At 36.8% G+C, this 21990-nt stretch overlaps 1 long non-coding RNA gene across 1 annotated transcript in view; it reads left to right on the forward strand.

Annotated features, from left to right (window-relative positions):
• Positions 1–21990, forward strand: part of LOC136004615 (uncharacterized) — a 232861-nt gene that overhangs the window by 202492 nt on the left and 8379 nt on the right. Inside the window, exon 7 of the long non-coding RNA XR_010608554.1 lies at positions 12017–12073. This is a non-coding gene — a long non-coding RNA (uncharacterized LOC136004615). The remainder of the gene's footprint in view (positions 1–12016; positions 12074–21990) is intronic.

Here is a 21990-nt window from a genome sequence, read left to right on the forward strand (position 1 = left end):
GTTGTTATTGGACAGCCGATTGTTGTGGGGTTTTTTTTTCTTTCAAGAGGTAAAGATGCTTCCTTTGGTTCAGTTTGCTGTTTTAGAGGAAAGGTTTTTTTTTGCAGAATGTTTGTTAGCTGATTCTCTTTTAAGCCAAGATAACCTTTCAAATTTTTTCTCTGCCAGATTCTGCCATTTCTTTCTCTGCTGAAATGATAGTTACCCAAACTCTGCTGACAGTCTGTGCACTACAGGGGTGGCCCAGAATCATCCTTTGTTATTCTCACAAGCTATTTATCATATTTATTAAATCACATAGATTCCTGCCATAAGTTGGAAAAACAGTATGTGCTTAATTTGGACCAATTAATTCCACAACAAATACACTCTCTCTTGGCCTCTTTCATAAACCAGAACATCAAACAGCTGTTCTCTCATCCAAGCAAAACTAGTATATAATGTTTTTATTCTGCTTTTACTAGTTGAGTATTGGATAAAAGAAGATACCAGACGCTTACAGGGATCTATTTCAACCAATAAATCCTGTTAATTTATTAATGACTTAAAGCTTATAATAGAAACTTTATTTCATGAAGTCTTTATTTCTGCTTTTTGTAAATCTTTAGGCTAACAGTAATCTCCAGTTCTTCCTATGTCTCAGTCTTTTGTTACAGAGCATAAAAATCCTTTCAAACACTGAAATAATATGTAATTATATTTGAAAAACAACATTGTTGTATTCTGGGGGCAGTTTCAAACCTCTGGCATAGGTTCTAGAAACAAAAGCCTATCTTGCACTTACTGGCATGTCTGTTCAGCTGCGTAAGCACGTATTGAAAGTGTGTATCTCTGTATTATTTACATCCTGGCTGGCTTTGTCAGAGACTAAGGAAGCTAGGTGACACTGCACGTATACATGATATCTTAAACAAAAGACCAGAAGAAATACACACATAGGACTGAGAAATATTTGGAAATGTGAAAAAGTTAGGTTATCATCGAGCAGTTCATGTAAATAGGACATCTCTGTGGTGTGGTGATATCGGGGTGGTACAGAGGCTCCAATCCTTGGTTTGTTACAGAAGCTTTCCACTGAGCTCTCATAAAGCTGCTGGATTCAGCCTGTACATGATTCTGTTATATCACGCTAATTCTTGTGCAGTGGTTAGACAATGCATGTCTGGGAGTGGCCTCCACTAACATTATCTGGGAATTTTTGGCAACTAGTGTAATTTTGAACTGATGTTGCTTTAAATTAGACCTGGCCACAAACTAGTGAAGATGAACATACAACACCCGGATGAAGTTGTGACTTTGAATTTGCTATACTGCTTTAGGTACTTCCTTGTAATTTTTAAAAGAATAAGAAATGTGCAAAGTCTTTCCTTCTGTGCACTTAACAGTGAAAGAAAAAGGTTCAGACAACTACTGCAGTACCTGTAAGAAACAGCTGTGAGTAGCCTTCACAATGTTTGCTCTGAATAGCATTGTTTTTCATCTTTGTTTTTACAATCCCCAAGGGCAAGGGCTATTTGAAGCCAGTACTGGTATTAGTATGGATGGTCTCCAAGAGGTGAGGGAGGCAGAAATAAAGTTCACAACATCTTTCTCTGCTCCATGTTGTCTGACTGAACGAGGCCAGCAAAAGTGGTATTGTCCACCATGTCCCTTTCAAGGCCTGTGTGCAAGGACTGTTCAGGGCTGCTTCTCTCTGTGGATAAGGTGATAGCACAGAAGCACCTGGTCTTGCATAGCTCATGCATTTCAGGTCTGTGTCCTGACTGTCAGAATGCGGCCTCACGTATAGATCGCAGTGTAAAGTACAGATGCTGGTTTTGTATTAGAGTTTGATAACAGTTTGGTGGCATAGAATTTTGTCAGTACAGAGCTCTAGCTTGTATTCTAAAACAAGTGGGGTATCAAAGATAGTGCATATTGTGATGGCTTGAGAAGGGCAACAAAACCTTGCAGCCGGGGATTGTCTTCCCAGTGGGAAAAGAGAAGGAACCTGAAATGGATTTGACTTAGCTCTATGATACTGCTTGTGCCTATTTTTGTCTGCTAAATCTTGCATCTAGATATGCTGAGATCTCTGTAGTAATGAAGCCTTATCCATTATAGGAGTCTACAGTTTGCTCTGCTTTTGCTTTCCTAATCTGTAGCTGCTGCTGTTCTTCCCCATTTCTTTTGGTGTCCTTCTCCATCACAATTTCTTTAGCAAAAACCAAAGTAGCTTGATGCAAAGCTGATACACAATAACTAAGGATCCTCACCTTGCGCTTTCTGCCTTCTGAAAAAAACAAAGAATATAAACCGGGAAAACCAATCCTCCACATTAGTGTAATTCCTACAGATTTTTCCTGTAAAATGTATCCTTCAGTAGTTACCTGGTTTCTGTGTAGGGACAGAGAAGAACATCTCAGTTTGGGAATTGAACCTGGATTTATAAAGAAATGTGCAGACCAACTAAATGGCTTTGTAATTGGAATATGACATGCAATTGCTATCTGCTGGCTACTAATATGTTTGAGATTAATGCAAAGTGTTAATATTTTATATTGCTTATTTTTTTGTACCTTTTTTTTTTTTCTGAAAAGATGTGTGAAAAAATGAAAGCTACATACACACCATAAACTGCATTTCTTGACTTTGAGTGTGGTTGATGAAGCTTATTACATATCTGTATTAATTTTTCTGGATAAATTTTTGCTGGTCCTTTAGAAGGAAATGAATAAATGTTTTTTGCCTAGCTAATCTTAGATCTGTTCACTTCAAATTAGTGATGTGTTATTTTTCACGGGATAAACGTTTTGTATGTGATCTTGGCAAAAGAAAGGTATTTAAACTGTAGAAATATTAATAAATTAAAAAGTGTACCTTATTATTAGCCAGGTTAAAAACTGCAGTTTTGTAAACTCAAGCCTCTTGTGTTTTTGACCAATACCTGGTTTTTAAATTTATTTAAGGTTTTCTTCCCCCCTGAAAATTATATAAATTGCATAACCAAAATATTATAATTACTTTGCATGATTTTAGTTTGGTTTGGAATATCAATTTTGTGAATCTTAAACTAATTCAGCATTCACCATTTTATTTTAAACTGATGTGTTTGTGAACAGAGCAGTTTCAGAATCAACTTTGAGAATCTCATCTTTTGTGTACAAGGTTGACAAGATAATTGGCGCTAGTGCTCTAAATTTTTCTTAAATTTCTGCATTTATTTTATTGTTTTTAGTGTGATAAAATGTGTTACCTGACCTATCAAATTAACCTTAGACATTAATTACATAAATACATAGCACATAAATGCAAAAAAAAAAAAAAAATTTTTGAGGCAAAATTGTGCCTACGCTCTAAAATACATGTGTCTCTATTGAATAGACACATAGGTGTTGATAGCCTGCAATTAATGGAGTTACATGCTTGAAGGCCTATCTTCTGTGTAAACAGAAATTATTTGCAAATTATTGGTTTTAAAAGCTGGTCACAGGTGGGGAAAATAAAAGATAGGGAGGCTATTGGCTTTCTCCCCAGTACTATGTCTGAGCATGAAAATCCAATATTTGATGTTGATTTCATTAAGGTAATCTGACTTGTGTAAAAAATTCTACTTTAAAAAAAAAAAAAAAAGCATTTTCTTTCAGCTTGTGGCTAATTATATGGAGCAACAGAACACCGGGCTAAAGGAAGGGAAGGTGATAGGGAGTATAAGCATAATGTGACACTTAACTGGCGCAGAATTACCTTCAATAATGTATCCTATTTTTGCTGTATTTCCCAGAATTTCTTGTCTTGAAAACTATGCTGTGAGAAAAGAAGGCCATCACTCTTGCAGGGTTTGAACAGGTTTTCCTTTGTATGGTTAGGCTAAGGCTTTTTTTTTATGTCGTTCACTGGCAGTTAGATTAAGTGCTTAAAACAAGGGTTTAATGGCCAAAGCAGGTGAATGTTCTCTTTCTATAGACTTGTAAAAGAATTGGTGAAGTTTGGGCAAATATGCTGCATCTGCTTATAGTAATACCATCCCAGATGGGCAATCAACTAGCTAGAAACATCGCCCACCAACAGAACAAATGAAGGATTTGGAGAGTCAAGGAGGTGTAGAAAAACTGAGCATTTACCGTTGCAGGAAATATATTTTCATAGTTATTTTTTGTGCCCAAACATTAGTCCTTGAGAATCATCATATTTTATGAAAACTTTTATTAACATTTCTGAATGACCTTAACCCCATTGTGTTTTTATCAGTCCCAAGAGCCACAACCTGTTTAAAATATTTTTTATCTTTATAAACACAATAAAGTAAGCTGTCTTGCACATAGATTTGTAGATCTCATTAGAGATACTTTTTAAAAAGGTACTCTATCTCTTGGGAAGATAATGACAAGCAGTAATCTTGGCATACAAAGTTTTCAGGCAGGAACACTTTGTTAAAATAGATTGTTTAATCTTTCCAGCATTGTTTTGAAGTGGATGTACTTTTTAATTGCACTTTCACACAGCATTATGGCTTGAATGAGGGAAAGACAAGGGCAGCTGAAAACAAATGTGGTGGTAACATCGGTTAGATGGTGTTCCAGGTGAAAAAATAGCCAAGTATTTGCTTAAGGTTTCAAGTGTTATCAAAGTCATGTAAGAAAAATCGCAGTTTTTAAACTCATTAAAGTTAACATTTGTCTGTGTTGTAAATGAGGTATATTCCCTAGGGTAGTTAACAGCTTTGGTGGCAAAAGATGGGGGTAATTTTTCAGATGTACTGTTTCCAATGGGCCAGTGTCCTAAGGCTTTGCTTTAAATAGCCTTTTTATGCAGTAGGATAATGGGCAGTTTGTGCATTGCTAAATCAGCCCTATTTTATTAGGAATGTTACAGTCAGGGCACTTACAATTTGTCAGAGGAAATGCAGAACATCTATACAGGAGTCTGTTTAAGAGGACATCATTTCTCGATAAGCTCTTGCTTAGGTCAACATGCAGCACTGCTCTTACGCTATTCCCCTGTTGCTTCTGCCACACGGGAATGCTCTGATTTATTAGGATTGCACAAGTCATGTCCTCCGCCTGACTGAATCCACAATGTGGAAATTTTCTCTTCCCTTCCTCTTTTCAAAATGAAATGTAGAAGGTTACTTTAAAGCCCTCTTTAAGTATTTCAAAGAGGACCATTTCAATGAGAGGAAATACCCATATGCTGTACAGTATCTTTTGTAGTATAGCTGCATATTATACATACATCTATTATTTTTGAAAGTGTGCCATATAAGAGCATTGTCTGGACCCATGTTCTGTTATCCTACTACTGTAAAATGCCTGTGATGATGTACAAAGATAAAACGAGATTGTGAACCTAGTGGATGTGATACAAAACCATCCAGCAGCTAATAACATTATAGTTTTCAGCCAGAGTGTATAAAATCCAAACATCAAAAAAAAAATTAAAAAAAAAAAAATCCAGAAGTCAAAGTGAGTTGCAGTGATGGGTACTACAAATTTATGTCCTGTCAACTTTTTAATTACATTTCAAATTGTAGAGGCATTTCTCCTATAAAACCAGCTTAATGAACGATGATTCTTTAGTCAAATCTGCTGTAAAAACTATATGCAATACAGTGTTGTGTTCATTTCCCGTTTGATAAAGGTGCTAATACTCTGTCATTCAGGCTGCTATTACTAAGAAATTTTTGGTTTTTTTCAGCATTATGATATTTTAAACTGAGTGCAACCAAGGACTCTTTTAATGAAAAGAAGAAAGCGATGAAAAGCCTCAGATGAGAAGCCTCAGCAATTTTGTATTTGATGCCAATTGTAATATAAGAAGAGCAGAAAATATTTTGAAGGGGTCAAACCTATTTTTTTTTTTTTATTTTTTTTTCTTCTGTAGCACTGAATGTATCTATCTGCAGGCAGTTGAGTCCAGAATATTCTACCTTCCCTGCAAAGAGATACAACATTAGGGTTTCTTTTAAAAGGCATCTTGGGTGACTGTGGGGTAACCTTCCCTGGAAATGGAGTAACTACATTATTCTGATTCACATTGACTCATTCCTTTTAGTTTCTTTTTCCCACTCATTGAACTGCTGTTTCGCATCCTTACTTCACTTCTGCCTTTCTCCCTGTATATCTTCCTGTGTGCTTAGGGGTAAGAAGGTTTGTTTTTTTGTTATTTTTTAATTTTTTTTAAATATAAGAGGTAGAAGCTTGTGCAGGTTTCTTGGATTTGCATGAACCATTCAAAGATTTTTCCTTCTTTGCAACTCTTTGTGGTTCACTCTTCAAAAACTGGAATGATCAAATGAGGAAGGGGAGATGTTCTTGGAGTTGCTAATGTGTCAAAATAAAGAAGATGCAATGGAAATACCTAAAACCAGGTGTTCACATTGTTTGTTCTGTCTGTCTGCAGTCCTTAAAAAAAAAAAAATCTGCAAGTGATGCCACTACTTAACTTGAAAATCATGAAAGACATTAGTTACCCACAAGGCAGGCAATATGCTTGAACAGATAGCAGGGATGGAGAGGAAGGGCTGAGGAAGGGAATGCTGCGCCATAGGCTGTGTACTAAGTGGTTTTTCAAACAAAGTACTGTGCTGTTCAATGATTAACAGCAGAAGTACCTTCTGCTGGCACTGTAAAGTGGTGTGGCTGCACTTTAGTTTGATATATAAGTAGCTAAATCAGTATGATTAGACTGTACAAATTAGATTGATGTAACGTCATATAAGCATTGCCTAGAGAAGAATTTGATTTTCAGAAATGCTGGATACTTGCAAAGTTCAGCTGCCTGAGGATTGTTTGAGAAGATAAAGTTTTTGGTGTGAAGCCCGTGCTTAACAAATGACAAAGGTACTATTTTTAAGGTATAAGACAAAGAAGGGTTTTTAAGAAGTTTTGAGAAGTAAAGACAAAAAAATTCTTGAAATAATATTTAGGCTCAAGCAAATTCTATGAAATGGAAAAAAAACACAACATGCCAGCTAATATCCAGATAAAAATTCACTTTAATAAAGCTGTTAGTTCTTATGAAAGTGTTAAATGAATATTTAGGGAATTGGTATTATCATTGCAAATTTGTCACTCTGCAGTCACTTCTTGACATTCAGTTATTTTCAATTTACTATCCCATACAAAATTATACTGATAGCCAACATTAATTTTCTAGATTATTACAAAAAGTGCTATTTGCATTCCTTATCTAAAGCCTTAAAGGAAAGAAAAAGTACAGAGAACTTTCTTTCCCCCAGAAGTCAGTTTTCAAAGCTGCAGTTAGGGAACTATTATTTTTGTATACCATCAACTCCTGTAAAATCTTAGATTCATTTAAAATTTTCTAGTATCTTTGCCTGTACTTCTGGTATGGTGGTGTTTCAAATTCAGATTACTCCTCAATCATCAAGGTAAAAGGGAAAGAGACCTCATTTAAATTTAATTAATGAATTGTTAACTCTGAAGCCTAAAGATTATATTAAACTATGCTATCCTTTTTATGTTATATCATATCTTTTTTGCAGAATCATCCAGGTAACTTTAGTATCTGTTCTTTAATAATGCATTTCAGCCTCCCAGGAGCTGTGAAACACAATGTCTTCCTTGCCTTCAGGGATGGAGCAAGGCAAAGACTTTTATTGAGAGCTTTTTGGGAGTCCACTTTTTTGCATGGCCAAGTAGGATACCTGACTTTTCAGGACAATATGAACTAAAATAATACAGGTTTCAGCAAAGGATAGCAGAATGTAGCCTCTGGTTTATCTTTTTTTTTTTTTTATTTTGGGGACTGCATTTTGGTAATCTCTCAGATTTAATATGCCTTTCATTACTGAATATATTAGTAGCCCATAAATAATCTTTTCTATGCCCAAAATGCATTGAATGCAAGCAAACAAGCAGTAGAAGTGGTGTTACTTCTGAGAGGTGACACGAACGCTCCCTTCTCTAAATACCAGTTGAAATCTTGGCTGTTGAAAGAGTCCAAACAGTGATACAAAGCAGCTTTCTGTCACTGAGCTCAACTGTGGAGCCTCCACAATATGTGATCTATGTTTAAACTTGCTGGACTGTAGAAAACAAGTATAAAGAGCAACTTCAGAAGACATCTTACATATATATATACAGGGAGAGAAACAAGGGACTGATCATACTTAATTCCAAAGAAACAACCCATCTGCACAACTCAAGACCCCCGAATATATACAGAACGCTTAAGGATTCTGCTTTATCAGAAATAGTAAGAAAAGGGTGTTAGAAAGAATTGAATTGAGTTGCAACAGCACTGGGAGAAAAGAAACGATAAGCAGAAGGTGTCAGATCACTTGTGATTCGGTTATACGCTCCACCATGAGCAGCATAAACATTTATATGTTAGTTTTGTCTGCATACTGCACAAAACAGCCTTTAAAACTACTGAGAATAGTTAGAATCTGGGGCTGAAGCTCAATCCGGAGGGAAGAGGGAGCATCATTCCCTTCCTATGCTCATCCCTGATCTTACAGTCGTTGTGTTGCTGATAGACAATTCCAAGAGCTGCCAGTAGTATTGGTGACTTAACTGAGCTGTACGGAGGAGAAGAAATAGTGATGCACTGTTCTGCTGCTTTTTTACTCTTGACACACCCCATATGCTGAGATGGTGGGTGGCAGGAGGAAAGCTGGCACATTAGCAGCAGTGTATTCCCTGTGCCAGGGGAATAATCTGTTGGCTAGTTAAATCTAATTTCTAGTTAATTCCTGCTTCCTGAGTAGCACTAAAAGGCAAGATCTTCACAGAAAACCCAGCTCTTGGAGTGTGTGATGATGAAGTCTACAGGATGGTATGAAGCTTGTGCCTTGAAGCTCTATTTTGAATATTGATTTTAATATATTAAAAAAACCCGAACAAACCAAGCAACAACAAAAAACAACCCGCACAAAACTCCCCTCCAAACTGTCTAGAACTTGAGTGCAGTAGCAATTCTTATGGAAATATACAACTATTGTGCCCTTGTTACATTTTTATGTATGTACATACATGGGAAAATTCATTACATCAAATAATTCAAGTAGGCTAATCAAAGCAGAAGCAAAAAAAACTTATTTTCTATGTTAATAACATTGCTTGTTAAACAGAAATTGGCATAGAATCCCAGTGTGAAATTGCCAAGAAATGATTGTTAATTTGGCATAAGCTTTAAGTTGTTTCATTCAGTATGATATGAAAATAAGTAGAATTATATATGCTTTTGTGATTTGTATTGATAGTGAAAAGGAGGATTTACATCACAAGGAAAATAGGTGTGTACCATCAGGGGGAGTTCATGTTCATCTGACAACTGCAGGACTTGGCAAACAAATACAGTAAACTTGGAGGCAAGCAGCAGAGAAAATATCCTGCAATGTTTTGCTGGAAGAAGCGAAACAGAGCAGAATCAATCATCTTTTCAATGAGAGTTTGAGGTGACTTGGAGCTTGCTCTTGGCTCTGCGGAGAACTTGTATACCCTTTTTCACTGTGCTTAGAAGACTTTTATTCCAGCAGGATTGGTACAGGGCTTTTTTATAATGGAGATCTCCATCTCCTGGAGCTTATTACGCTCCATAGAGTTACAGAGGCTGCTGAAAAGGGAGTGGTCCTCATTGCTTTTGAGCAGTTGTGGTCTACTCTTTATGCACCAAATAAGTGCATAAAAAGTGCACCCATGTGCACTCTTTATGCAATGGGTCCAAAGAGGTGACATGGTTTACCTGCCCATGGCAGGAGGGTTGGAACTAGATGATCTTAAGGTCCTTTCCAACCCTAACTATTTTATGATTCTAAAGCATACTGCATGGCTTTACTAGTTACCCCAAGAAAGCTGCAAAACTGGGGGTAAAAGACACTTGAACATAGTTAATAATTGACCTTTTTGCCTTATTGTAATGCTGTAAGTATCCAGAGATATTTGGTCTTTTTTTTTTTTTTTTTTTTTTTTTTCACTGTGAATAGCTAAATTTGTCTTTCTCTCTCTCTCTCTGGATGACATGGAGCTCCACTGGGCTAGCTATTCTGCCCAGCTCAGCATGGATGTGTGCAAAGAATAAAATACCTTTTATATGAGCGCTCAAATCAGAGCAGCATCATGAAGTATGTGTAATAAAGTCCTGATTCCACTGAAGTCAGTTTATTTTTCACTGTTTTATTGGGGCCAGGATTTTAACTGAAGATGGGGGAGATAGGATGTTTTTTGCTATGGATTCCTGGTGCTGAAATATCTTTCTTCACACCTGGAATAAGGGTACAGATAGCACATGAGTGCAGCAGATTTCAAAGGATGACAAGAATGTAACCATTTTGACAAGATTAAGACAGTGACTGCTAGAATTTAGATTGCTAAGGAGACCTAACACATTTTGCACCTCAGTTCCTCCTATAGTTCCTCTTTGCCAGAAGCCACTGCCATTCTGACATGAGTAGCAGAAGGGAAAATGTTGCTGCACTTGAATTATTTTTAGTTCACAAGGGCATTAATTTAAAAATAAAAGTTCCTCCAATGGTAATGAAGTGAGGCAGCTGCAGAACAAAGTGGGGACAGTGAAGTCTTGTTCTGAATAAAGAGAAATCAAGAGTTTGTACCAATAGAGTTCTGGAGATATAAAGTAGTATGTAGTTTTGATTTATATTGAAATTATTGTTAAAGGGAGGAAAAAAAATGAGGTTCAACAAAAAAAGAATCTTTGAACTTAATTTTGTATATTGATGATTAGGATGCTTTTGGTACTTTCCTGCTGACTGGCATATGTAATATCCAGGCTAGAAATAAAACCCCAGATAATCAGATAATTTTGGAGAGACTTCTACTTGTCTTTCTGCCTTCAGTGGATTTGTGTGGATTTTGCTGAAATTCTCTATCTACTTATTTTGTTCATTAGCTTGTTCTGTTCTACAGTGTGAGAGCAGTAAATTATCAGACGTAGTGACTGAAGGGGAAGACGAGGGTAGCCTTCTTGTTCCATATGAACTGGGAGCTGAAGCATCAAAGACGGGAAGGTTGATTCAAGAAGATAAATCAGTAGTTTACAATATAGAGGACAAGGGAGATCCTTGAAGGTAAAAGAGCTGACAAAATTTCACAGCAGGCATGAGTGGAAGATGAGAATCCAAGGGAAACATCATGCCATGTGAGAAGCAGGCTTTCACTGATCACAACATGCCCTGATGTTTCCATGATAGCACTGTCTAGCAAACAATGCATTAACAGTGGTGAGAAGAGAATACAGTATCTGACAACTTTTTGTTTTGTTTTAAGAGGTACACATTAAAAATACATCTAACATATAGGACAGAAAGAATCTTAATAATGTCCTTAAATTTCTGGTAGATGTGAATCTTTGGGGATGTTTACGTATGCTATTGAAGAAAGCTGATTAGATTTTGCATTTCCAAGCTTAATTCATCATTTTATTTTTTTCTGTTTAAAGAAATCTATGCAGAATTATGAAGTTACTCAAAATAAACCCAAAATAGAAGACTGAGTCTTATAAACATTTTACATATTTGTGTTTAATTTGTTGAAAATAGTATAAAATCTGCTCACATTTGGCATCCCAAATACAAATATTAGGAACCCAATCCCCTCATGCGGTATAATTTTTAACAGTATTCCAAGAGATATCATACACACTTTTATTCTAGAATAAGGAATTTTATTTTAGTACGGGGAAAATAAAATGTGTGCGTGTCTTTATACCTTGTGAACTGAACTACTGTGTGTTAGTTTCTCTGTACATCTGTATTCACTGCAGAAGAAAAAGAAAACAAAGTCCCACCAGCAGTATTTGATTTGAAAATATATTTGTGTAGCAGACACAAAAAAATTAGGTTGGGAGACCACGTCGTGCAGAGGATCTTTTACCTCTAAAGTATAAACCTTCTGTCTTCTAGCAAAGGAAGGTTAAATGCAGAGCTTTTAAGTTGAGAAAATATGCAGTTCATGTGAAAGGTTTGATAGCACTATATACCCACCAAAAGCTTAAATGTGCCTGACTGGTTTTATGGAAGGCATTAAATTAGTCTTTCCTTTACCTTTGACAGGTGAGAAGCAGTTCTTGCATGACCGGTGGCTATCACCATACATCTGCTACTGCACAGGTGAGGCTTTCAGCTTCAAAATGATGACTGGTAAGAAAAACAAGATGTCTTTCCTGGTTAAAAATTTAACTCTTCTATGATTAGTCTGGGCCAATTAGGAAACCTCTGGGGTTCAGACTATGGCTCAAGTACAAGCTTGAAAGCCAGGTCTCTTGATACTTGTTCTTGGTAGTAAATGCTGGCACATATAGTATTGATTTTCATTTAGATATCTTAATGTTTCCAGACAATCCTAGCAGATGTGGGCTGAACTCAGATCTACGAGAGTGCTGGGCTGCAATCTGCAAGCATTTTTCTTGCCATTTTGTTTCATTTTTCCTAAACTTAACTGATTTGGAATCAGCAGATATAAATGAAAAATGCAGAGTTTGCCTATCAATCATGGCATGTACAAACATTGCTACTGCCCTTTTCTAACATCCTATTACCACTGGGTAGTTGGCTAGTCAAACAGGAATAAAAATTACACTGCAAACATCATAAGTTAGGCTTGATTTGTTGAGCAAGAAGCCTGACAATTCTGTAAGAGTTATATACCTTAGCCTCGCTGAAAATCAGCCTTGTTATGGCTCTGGTACGTCTATAAAGATTGTTCATTTCATATAAAACAGCTACCTGCACTGAAAGGCCTGAAAGGAAGAATGATGCTGGTTATAAATATAGAGGAAAATCTATTTGTCTGCCCCTTCGTGCTGTTAGCAAGTCACTCGATGCAGCCCTTATGCTGTTCCTAGGCAGCAGGGGGAGTTTTCCATGGCCACCTTTTGCTTTCATCTTCTGGCCTGGACTGAAGCACATCATCTCTCTTTGTCATATGAGATAAAGCAATGAAGTGTGACCAGTGCCACTGCATTGCACTCTGCCCACCAGGAGCACGTTAATGATAATGAAAAACTATACTGCACCACATTTAAACTAAATGTGAGCGTAAGGCTGTCTGTCGGCAGACTGGTATAACAGTTAGTGTCATAAAAGATAAATAGAAATTATTAGAATTGACTCAGAAGGGATTTTTTATAGAGCAGGGTTGTATTCCTTTAAAGATACATTATCAGACTGTTAAATCTAATTTCAGACTACTGGGCAATTAAAATGATTAACATTATTTACTCATATAGTTTGATTCATTAAAGTTTTAAACACCATTTACACACTATTTATGTTGAAAATAGAGAAATAACATGTTAAAATGTCTTGGGTCATTAATCATTCAAATTTTCTGTATAACTACTTTCTCAAAACCTTAGCACCACAGTGAATATTTACAAACCTCAAAGGCACTTTTGAAAGGATGAAAAAAAATCAAATTCCACCCACCTCTGATATGTCCATCAGACCTTTGGTAGTTTCTAGGCCCTTTTGTGTTTGCAAAAAAATCAGGCAGAAAATTCTGAAAAGATTATTTAAAAAGTTATTCTACACAGGGACCTGTGCAAGTCTTAGCTGCTTTCACCAGGGGGCTTGCTACTTCTGATATTTAAATGTAACAGTGTGGATGCTGTTACTGAAGCTAATAGAAACTCCAAGTATAAAACCTTGTGTACTGAAATGGAAACGTACCCTGAGTCTGGCACTTAGCTTTCAAATGTGTCAGATGGAATTTCATATTATCTACTGACAAACCAGTTTATTAGATAGATATAAGAAGAGATCTTCAGGTTAGTAAATGCTGACATTCATTAGAAGCCAAACACCCACTTCCCTTCTGTGTTGGCATTTGTAACAACCTCTGAAACATTGTGGGAAAAGTCCTGAAAGTCCATATACAGTATGTGACAAGACAATTATAAACTATATATTTATGCTGGTCTTTTGAATATATGGAGTCTACAGGCTTTCTAGTGGTTTGAAACACCGTTGTTTTTTTTTTAATCTGGAACCTACTGAAAACGCCTGGTCCTTTTTGAAAAAAATACTGTAAATTACAGCGAGAGGTTGGATATAATCTAGACTGTGGTCCCATGTCCTGGGATGCCAGATTATTGTATTTGCCGGCCCCTAGAAGCAGTGGTAGAACTTTTGGCCCTCAAAAACTGCTTCACATTGCACCAGGTAAGAAACGTCGATACTTGCATGTCAGAAGTTCAGAAGAGCACACAAGGCTGCAGGAAGTGTGCTGCTTGTGACACTGAATGTCTTGTTTCTCAGACAGACCGTAGCCCAGATACGCTGAACAAGTGTGGTCATTACTCTTTCTGTGGCACTATTAGTAAGAGGAAGAGGTAATTATAATTAGCCTCTCTGAAGTCACCCAGGGGCTCGGCTGATATGTCAAAATGTAGATGGTATTAAACATGGAGACACAGCTATATTTTTTCTAGCTGGCAGCGTGGTCCTAGCACCAATACCACATTTAGCATGCTAAAGTCTTTCCCTTTAAGAATATCAAGGAATATTCAGAACCCTTTCTAGATGCCTATTTCAGGAGCTATGCGCTCTCTGAGTAGACAGTGGAGAAGTGGCTTCCTAGTTTAGGTGTTCTAGATTAGGCTCAGTTATCTTACAGATTCAGTAAGGAACACTGCCTCCTTATTTATTTGCTTGAACAGGCTGCCATATTCAGTTAAAGACAACTGCAGCAATGCTAGGATTATTAGTAAATGATATACTGACTATAGATGTGGGCCCAGTCAGGTGGCTTGTCTTCCAGTAAGACCTGATAGTATGAGAGGGTCACCCAGCTGTAGAGGATCTACTCAACCATTCTGGAAGAGACCATTTTTTACTCTTTTGTTTTGCCAGTTTTTCCCTTTGTTCCATTACTCTTATTCTCTCTGTAAGACTGCCTGACATAACGAGTGGCTCACTATGCAGAATCAAACTGTGCTATTTTACAGTACTGTGTACTGTATCTGATGCAGTTCTAACTCTAGACAATAAAGGTAACTGTCAGCCTGTATCAATGAGGATGATTCTAATGCTATTCCATCATTTATTTCAAAAGCAACATGAGCAGAGCCTTTCCCTTGAGAGACTGACAGCCGTTATCATCTCTGTGGTGCTATAAGCTTTTTCTGACTTCAGGAATCAGAAATCCCAGAGGTACTCCTGAATTTCATGTCAGTGTATGGTGCTCTAACCCAGACCACCAAATTGGCATACAGAGGCACTATAACAGTGCAGAATAGGGCTGATAATTAACAGATGAATATGAAGATCATATGATTTTCAAACAAATATTTTGCTTGAATTTTTTCCTACCCAAATCCAGATGGAGAGAAGCAAGGTGGAGAAATAGTCCCCTTAACATGAACAGAGATCATTATCTGTCTTTTTACTGCTGTCTGCTATGTCCAATGTGTCTGTGTCTTGTTCAGAAGCCTGGGACTTCAGCATGGTTATGATCTCTCCGGTGTTGCTGTGGTAGTCATGACTATTGTCTCCTTCTTCCAAACTTTTCTTGTGAATGTGGATGGCAGAAGGTGGTCTGAGGGAGAGACTCTAAAGGACTGAAAAGGGCTTCCTTATTCCCATTAGAGTAGGGAGAACAGGAAATACTTCTACTGCATTGGTTTTATACACCAGAAATTTATCCATCATTTTGATCTGTGACGGAGTTTGGCCTTGAAGTTGCCCTAGCTGTGTTTGGTCACATAGTATTAGTATCGATTCTGGTGCTCTGCTCACCTTTGCCTAAGCCTGACTCTCTGGGGGTTGTTGGACTCCAGGGCTGCAGATGAGTTCTACTCAAATGATCAGTCAGAAGAATATACTGAACCCAGAATGCTACAAAACCTCACAGGTAACAGTGAAATACAGAATGCAAAAGTTAGTCCATGTCTCTGTCTTTTGCATTTTGCTAAAAATCAAAATTATATAATGTTGGAATGAGTTTTATTGGTGGTATATCTGGAAAATTATTTTTCCTTTGAGTTTTTTTTGACTTCTTATGCCTCCCATTGATTTTGATTATTTACTGTTTGACAAGGGGAGCACCAGCAGCCCATGCTGTGCGAAAGATCAGAGGTGCCTTCATTCCTCAAGGCTATTGCCTTCTTTAATTCTTCATTGTAGGCTCAGTGAACTGATTGTGTTTTCTTCTGTTTGACACTTTATATTTCACATTTCTTCATTAGACTATGGTAGCATGGTGTCTTATAGGGAAAGCTGCCTGAGAATGTAGCCTTTTTGTCTTGGCCATTATTATAACCCTTCCATGACTTGTAACAGCAACTTTCAGCTACTTTCCTGATTAATCGTCTTTCAGTTAAACTGTATGGAGTGGAGTATATTGTTAATCCACTTTCTGTGCTTTTCTTTTATTCGTGTTATATGTATTTCATATTTAATTGTCACATGATGTGACTTGAGGGCAATTGTTCTTTGATTTTATTTTTTTTTAAACTGGGATAGTCTTACAGGCCCAAGGGTGAGATTTTTAACTGCAAATACTGTACGCCAAATCTGGTAGTACAAAGCAAGATCAAATATTTGCAAATACAAACAAATAAATGTACAATCTATTTGGGCATGTAGTTATGTGTGTGTACTTTTGAAAAACAGCTCCTTGGACAGACATATTTTACAATGGTGGGACAGAAGCCAAGGGATATGAGTGTTTAGAGTCTTGCTACTTTATGAGTTATTCACTTCACTAAAGTGAAGAAAATACTTAATGTAAGAATCTAAATTACTAAAAAAAACCCCAAAGTTAGTTCTGTCAAAGCTGGCTTTAGGTCATGGTTCCAAATATTTTGATCAAATAGGCTTCTCTCTCCTTTCCTCTGTTATAAGATATGCTATAAAGTATATGTTTCCCATGACTGATATTTGTGCTGTGAGTCCCTGTAGATGAAAACTTGGGTGATGTTAGATCAAAGTCTCCAGTAATTTCATAATTTCTTTGTGAAGAAATGCTTGTTTTCAGCTGTAGTTGGCATCAGTCTAAATGAATCAGTAAAATGGGATGATCTCAGCTCTTATAAATAATAGCAGCCTTCTCCTGTTAGAAATGCCTTTCTTCTGGAAGAGCTGGTTGTCCCACATTAATGCATTTCTAATCAAAAACACTAAGCCCCATATGGTATATTTTTAACACATTTGAGAACCCTGGTTAAGACAGAGTTCTAAATGTACTGGAAAACAGAGTTCATTGCTGTTCAACACTCAAGAGAGTGTAAAAAGAGTGTACCCTTTCATTTCTGTGTTACTCTGCTTATTATAGTATTGGGTCTCATTCTCTTTCCTCCTGCCCTGTCTCTGCTTTTTGTGAAATGGCCTTCATGTTACCCTATTACAAGGTTTATCCTCTCTCTCCCTCTTAAACATAATGAACATCAGAAAAGGCCCCTGAGGCATAAATAAAAACCAGGAGGAGAACATCCCAGAATACCAGGGGATGGTAGAGGAAGGAAGTCCACAATAGTTCACACTAGCAAAATAACACAGCTTAAGATAGAGCTTGCCTATAGAAATGTTACTTGAAAAGATTTTTTTTCACATTTTTGTGAGAAAATATCTGAAAAAATATTTTTAAAAGATATTTGTGTTTATTTTTTTTTTTTTTAAATGGCATCTACTTACATTGAGTCATCATTAATTGATTTGCCAAAATCTCATATCATGGCATCTAAGTAGAAACCAAACATGAATTACTAAAACCAGTGTTGTATATTACCTCAAATTTTTCAGCATGCACAATTCAGAGTTTGAGAAAAACAGATAAAATGATGAATTCTGTCTTTACGACCTATAGTTCAGCTATTCTTTGTAGCAGAAATAGGCCATGTACAGAGAGATTGTCTACCTGAAAACCAGTTCTGTGTCACTTAATTTTACTGAATATCTTTTCCCTCAAAATTTTCACATTTATTTATAATCAGTAGACTTTAAGGAAAAATTAATCACTGGCCACCTCACACTGCTTTTGGATAGAAATGTATCCACTTAGGTGGAGGACACAGCTTCCCTTTCTCTGGGTGTACATGAATTCTAAATGGGCTAAAACATGCAGGATGAAAAAAGACGGCATGAGAGGCACACTTAGGAAGAAGTACATATTTGACATTATTGTTCAAGACACTTGGAGTCTCTTTCAACTCATGTGAGGCTGCTTCCTGCAGTGTCAGCACCAAATGGTTATTCCAGTAGGATAGCAGGAGCTAGAAATTTAGTTAGAACATGTTCACATGCAGAAGGAAAACCAAGCATGCCAACGTGCTTCCTCTAGTTAACTTAAATTGCCTCTCTGACCCTGCAGTGCTTTTCACTGATGTACTGCTGTAACATTACTTGAATGACATTTTGTCGTTTGCTGAATGTTAACCTGCAAAAATGCTATATTTGCTCCTTTACTTTGAGACAGGATGACATGCACTGCAGTTCCCAGTTGCTGGGGGGTAATTTTATGCTCCTTTCCTGACAGACAAGATTCCAATAGCACCATATGTCAAAAACTCCAACCAATTCCAGTCATGTACCCACACCGTCCAGCTGTCACAGCTATAATTATTGAAACTAAAGCCCAGAGAAGTTTGTAGTTTTGGAAATGCTGTAGTCTCCTTAGATCTTTACTACTGATGTTATAGCTGATTAGGACCCTGCCAGCCTTCTGTTGGTCTCTTGAAAACTGCTGTAATTCTCATTCATCATGGAAGCTAACCAGCTGCTCCAGAGTCATCTCCTCAAATGTGTTGCTTGATGTTATACTTTGCTGTTGTCCTGACCTTGATACTCCGGATGTTCAAACAAAACTACTTAAGATATTGGAGCTGGTACAAGAGGATCTGGTTTACATTCTGCACAGAAAAATGAACACATTTTTAGGTAGGTACTTGGTGTCACTGTGAAAGCTGCTGCTAGCCTTCACTCATTTCTCAGTCATCCTGCTGCATTTTCGTGACCATTGCAGGTGAGGAAGTGAGAGGTGATGATCTCCTGGAATGCCCTCCTGTCGGGCATCCTCTCTGCCAAAACTCCTGTTTTGGCAGAATCATACTTCTTGTCTTGTAGCAGAGATGAAAGGGACTCCTGCAATCACAGTTTTGAACCTTTACATCCACTTTTGTCACTTTTATCCAAATTTAATGAAGTTTAGCATCTTTTGATTCTCTTTGAAACTTTGGCTGAGTAGAGAGTTTGGCTGTTGGCTTTTTTTTATTAAAATCTTGAGCTGAAAGTTTTAAGATCTTCTGTTTGTAAGTTTTAACCTTTTTGACAGCTTTTGTGTTCATATCCATTGTAGTGCTTGATATATGTATTACAAAAAGCAGCACATTTATGGATTGCATTTTCACACTATATTTTTTTTTGTCTCTAGGTATCAGACCCTCTTGTACTCACTGCAGTATCTTCACTGAGAATGTTAGTTATGCTTTTATGGCTCGTTTATACACTTAGGAGACTTCTTTTTTTTTTTTTTTTTTTTTTTTTTTATTCTAAATGTGTGAAAGTTTTTAAATTTAAATAAGAATCATATAATTTAGACGGCTTATATTTTGATCAAATAGCAACTTGTAATCTAGTTCCTGGACTCCAATATATGGCTCTCAACCTGGATTTCCTAAACTCTTCTGAGATGATAGGTAAGAAAATGTCAATATATTTAAAGAAGAAATGTTTTATGAATGAGGAGAGGCTTGAAAGTGTGAGAAGCAGGACTTTGTTAGAATTCCTAGAGTGGAACAGCTGACTAATTTGATGAAGAAAATGAAAGAGGGAAATTTGTTAAACATATTCTTTAGCAACTGTCTTTTAATAATGGAGAAACTATTTAAAAAGAAACAAAAAACCTGTCACCAAAAAAAGTTGAATTTGATATTGCTGGTGAGAAAGCTCAGAACGGCTTTCAATATTGGAAGAAAATCAAGTGAGTTGTCATGCGGATCACTGGTTCACATTTACAGGCAGAAAGGGTGATGTAGATTTAATATGCAGACCAGATTTCTTGAACACACATAAGAAATTATACCAAAAGGAAAAAAAAACTCGTCTCTAGTTTATGGTTAATTCATAGTTTTAAGGTAACTTTTAATGGCCAGATTGAGAAATGATGAAAAGATTTGGCCCAGCAGACCATTGTTTCAGCAGCCCTCATTGTTTCTGAAACCTCCAAGTGCAGGCTCTTGTATTTTCTCATTAACTAGTTCTTGGTGGAAGCCTGAAGTCAACAGTTTTTGGATAACTTACTACATCTGACCCCACTTTTGGGACTCTTGGTAGTCCTCCTTAAAGTGAGCTGAATCATAGGTGAAATGCAACTTTGCAGTAGGAGACTGAAGGAGAATAAAAAGGGAGTCATCAGTCAAAGAGCTCAGTACAACTGGATGACCAAAGGCATGAAAAGAAAGTAAACAGAGAAAAAACAATTGGAGAAGCAATCAGTGTAAGAGCAGCAGGGGGACGTGTAAAGAGAAACATGACACATGGATTGTATCACAAATGAGAGAGCTGAATGAGACATTTGAGCCAGATATGTCAGCAGTGAAAGACAAGCCTGAGCAAACAGTTTAGGACAGTGAGCAAAGAATAGATGATGGAAAGAATATTTTGAAGTGGTGCACACTGTGGGATACAAAGTAGATGAAATATTTCTTTTAGAAGCTTCCCAGTAAATATGAAGGAGAAAATACATGCTGGAATTCTAAGACAGAAAAAAAACTCAGTAGAAACTAAAAGAAGGTGAAAGGCCAGGTGCAGGGTTCTGGCTAGCATGCAATGACCATTGAGTAAAGCGCCAGTTCAGAACAAGGACAGTTACAAAAACCATCCAGGAATGAATGAGTAAAGGTATGTGAAAAGAATATGGATCTGCTTCAGAAAATTATAAGAAAGCAATGCTTACAGAATGTATGAGGAAGATAGAACAGATATTTTTATGAGATATTTGTAGTAAGATGGAAATTTGTGTAGATACAATATAACTGAATCTCCTAAATCTCTCATAGTCTTAAAAATAGGTTTAGCAAGCTATTTGATAGAAAAGACATCTTTTGAGAGCTTATTGCCACCACACCCTAATTAAACTAATATGATACATTGACAGGAAGTTATAAATTGCAATTGGAGAATAAGCCAATGGAATGGATTTCCATGATCATAGGAGTGGGACAAACCAGGTTACTGTTATTGCCTGAGTAAAGTTTAGGATTGGCTTTGCACTAGAAAGTGAAGGAAGAGGTGGAAAGAATCACATTGTGTGAGAAAACAGTGCAAAAACTTGGCTTATCAAAGGTTATTCGTCTTACGGCTTCATTAAAGAGCCATCCGAGGTTTCTTGGAGAAACTAAGACCAATAAGCAGAAATTCAGACTCAGGTTCAGCATACAGAGATAAGTAATGATGTTTGAGACAACTTAAAAGGAACTATTAAAAGACAGTTTGAGGAATTTCAGGTAACTATTCTTTTGCTTTTTCCTCTTGCTTGGTAATAGTGCTTTTTCTTCTTACCAAACTGAGTCTCTTGCTTCAGAAAAATTATCTTCAATATAAGCTTTTAAAAAAATGGAATGTGTGGGAAGTAGCACCCTACAAGACTAGCTTTCATACTCAATCTAATGGATATAAGTATTTCTTAAGCATTCTGGAGAGGTTAACTTAGTTGAGAGTGCTCTAACAGCTGATGGCTGAGATACCGCTACTAATTCAAAAGAAGTTTGAATGCAGTCGTCTGTGTTTGAATGTTCTCAGTGATGTAGATATTCTTTCCCCCCTTGTTACATCTAATGAATAATTGGGAAATTTCCTAAAACCTTAGATCTAAGTAAATGGTAGTGAAGTGCCCACTTTGCACCTACTGTGTGTAATCCGGGAGACTGTGAGGTTTGAATATTTTGATTTAAATGAAAGTTGAAATCAACTGTAAAAAGGGCTCTAGTTGATTATACATAATTTTTTTATCCTTCTGGAATGTCGTGGTTGGAGATCATGTAGAATGTGCTTAATTATCTTTGTTACATAGTACAACCAAAACAAACACA

This window comes from Lathamus discolor, chromosome Z (assembly GCF_037157495.1).
Source record: "Lathamus discolor isolate bLatDis1 chromosome Z, bLatDis1.hap1, whole genome shotgun sequence".
Classification (NCBI taxonomy): Eukaryota; Metazoa; Chordata; class Aves; order Psittaciformes; family Psittacidae; genus Lathamus; species Lathamus discolor.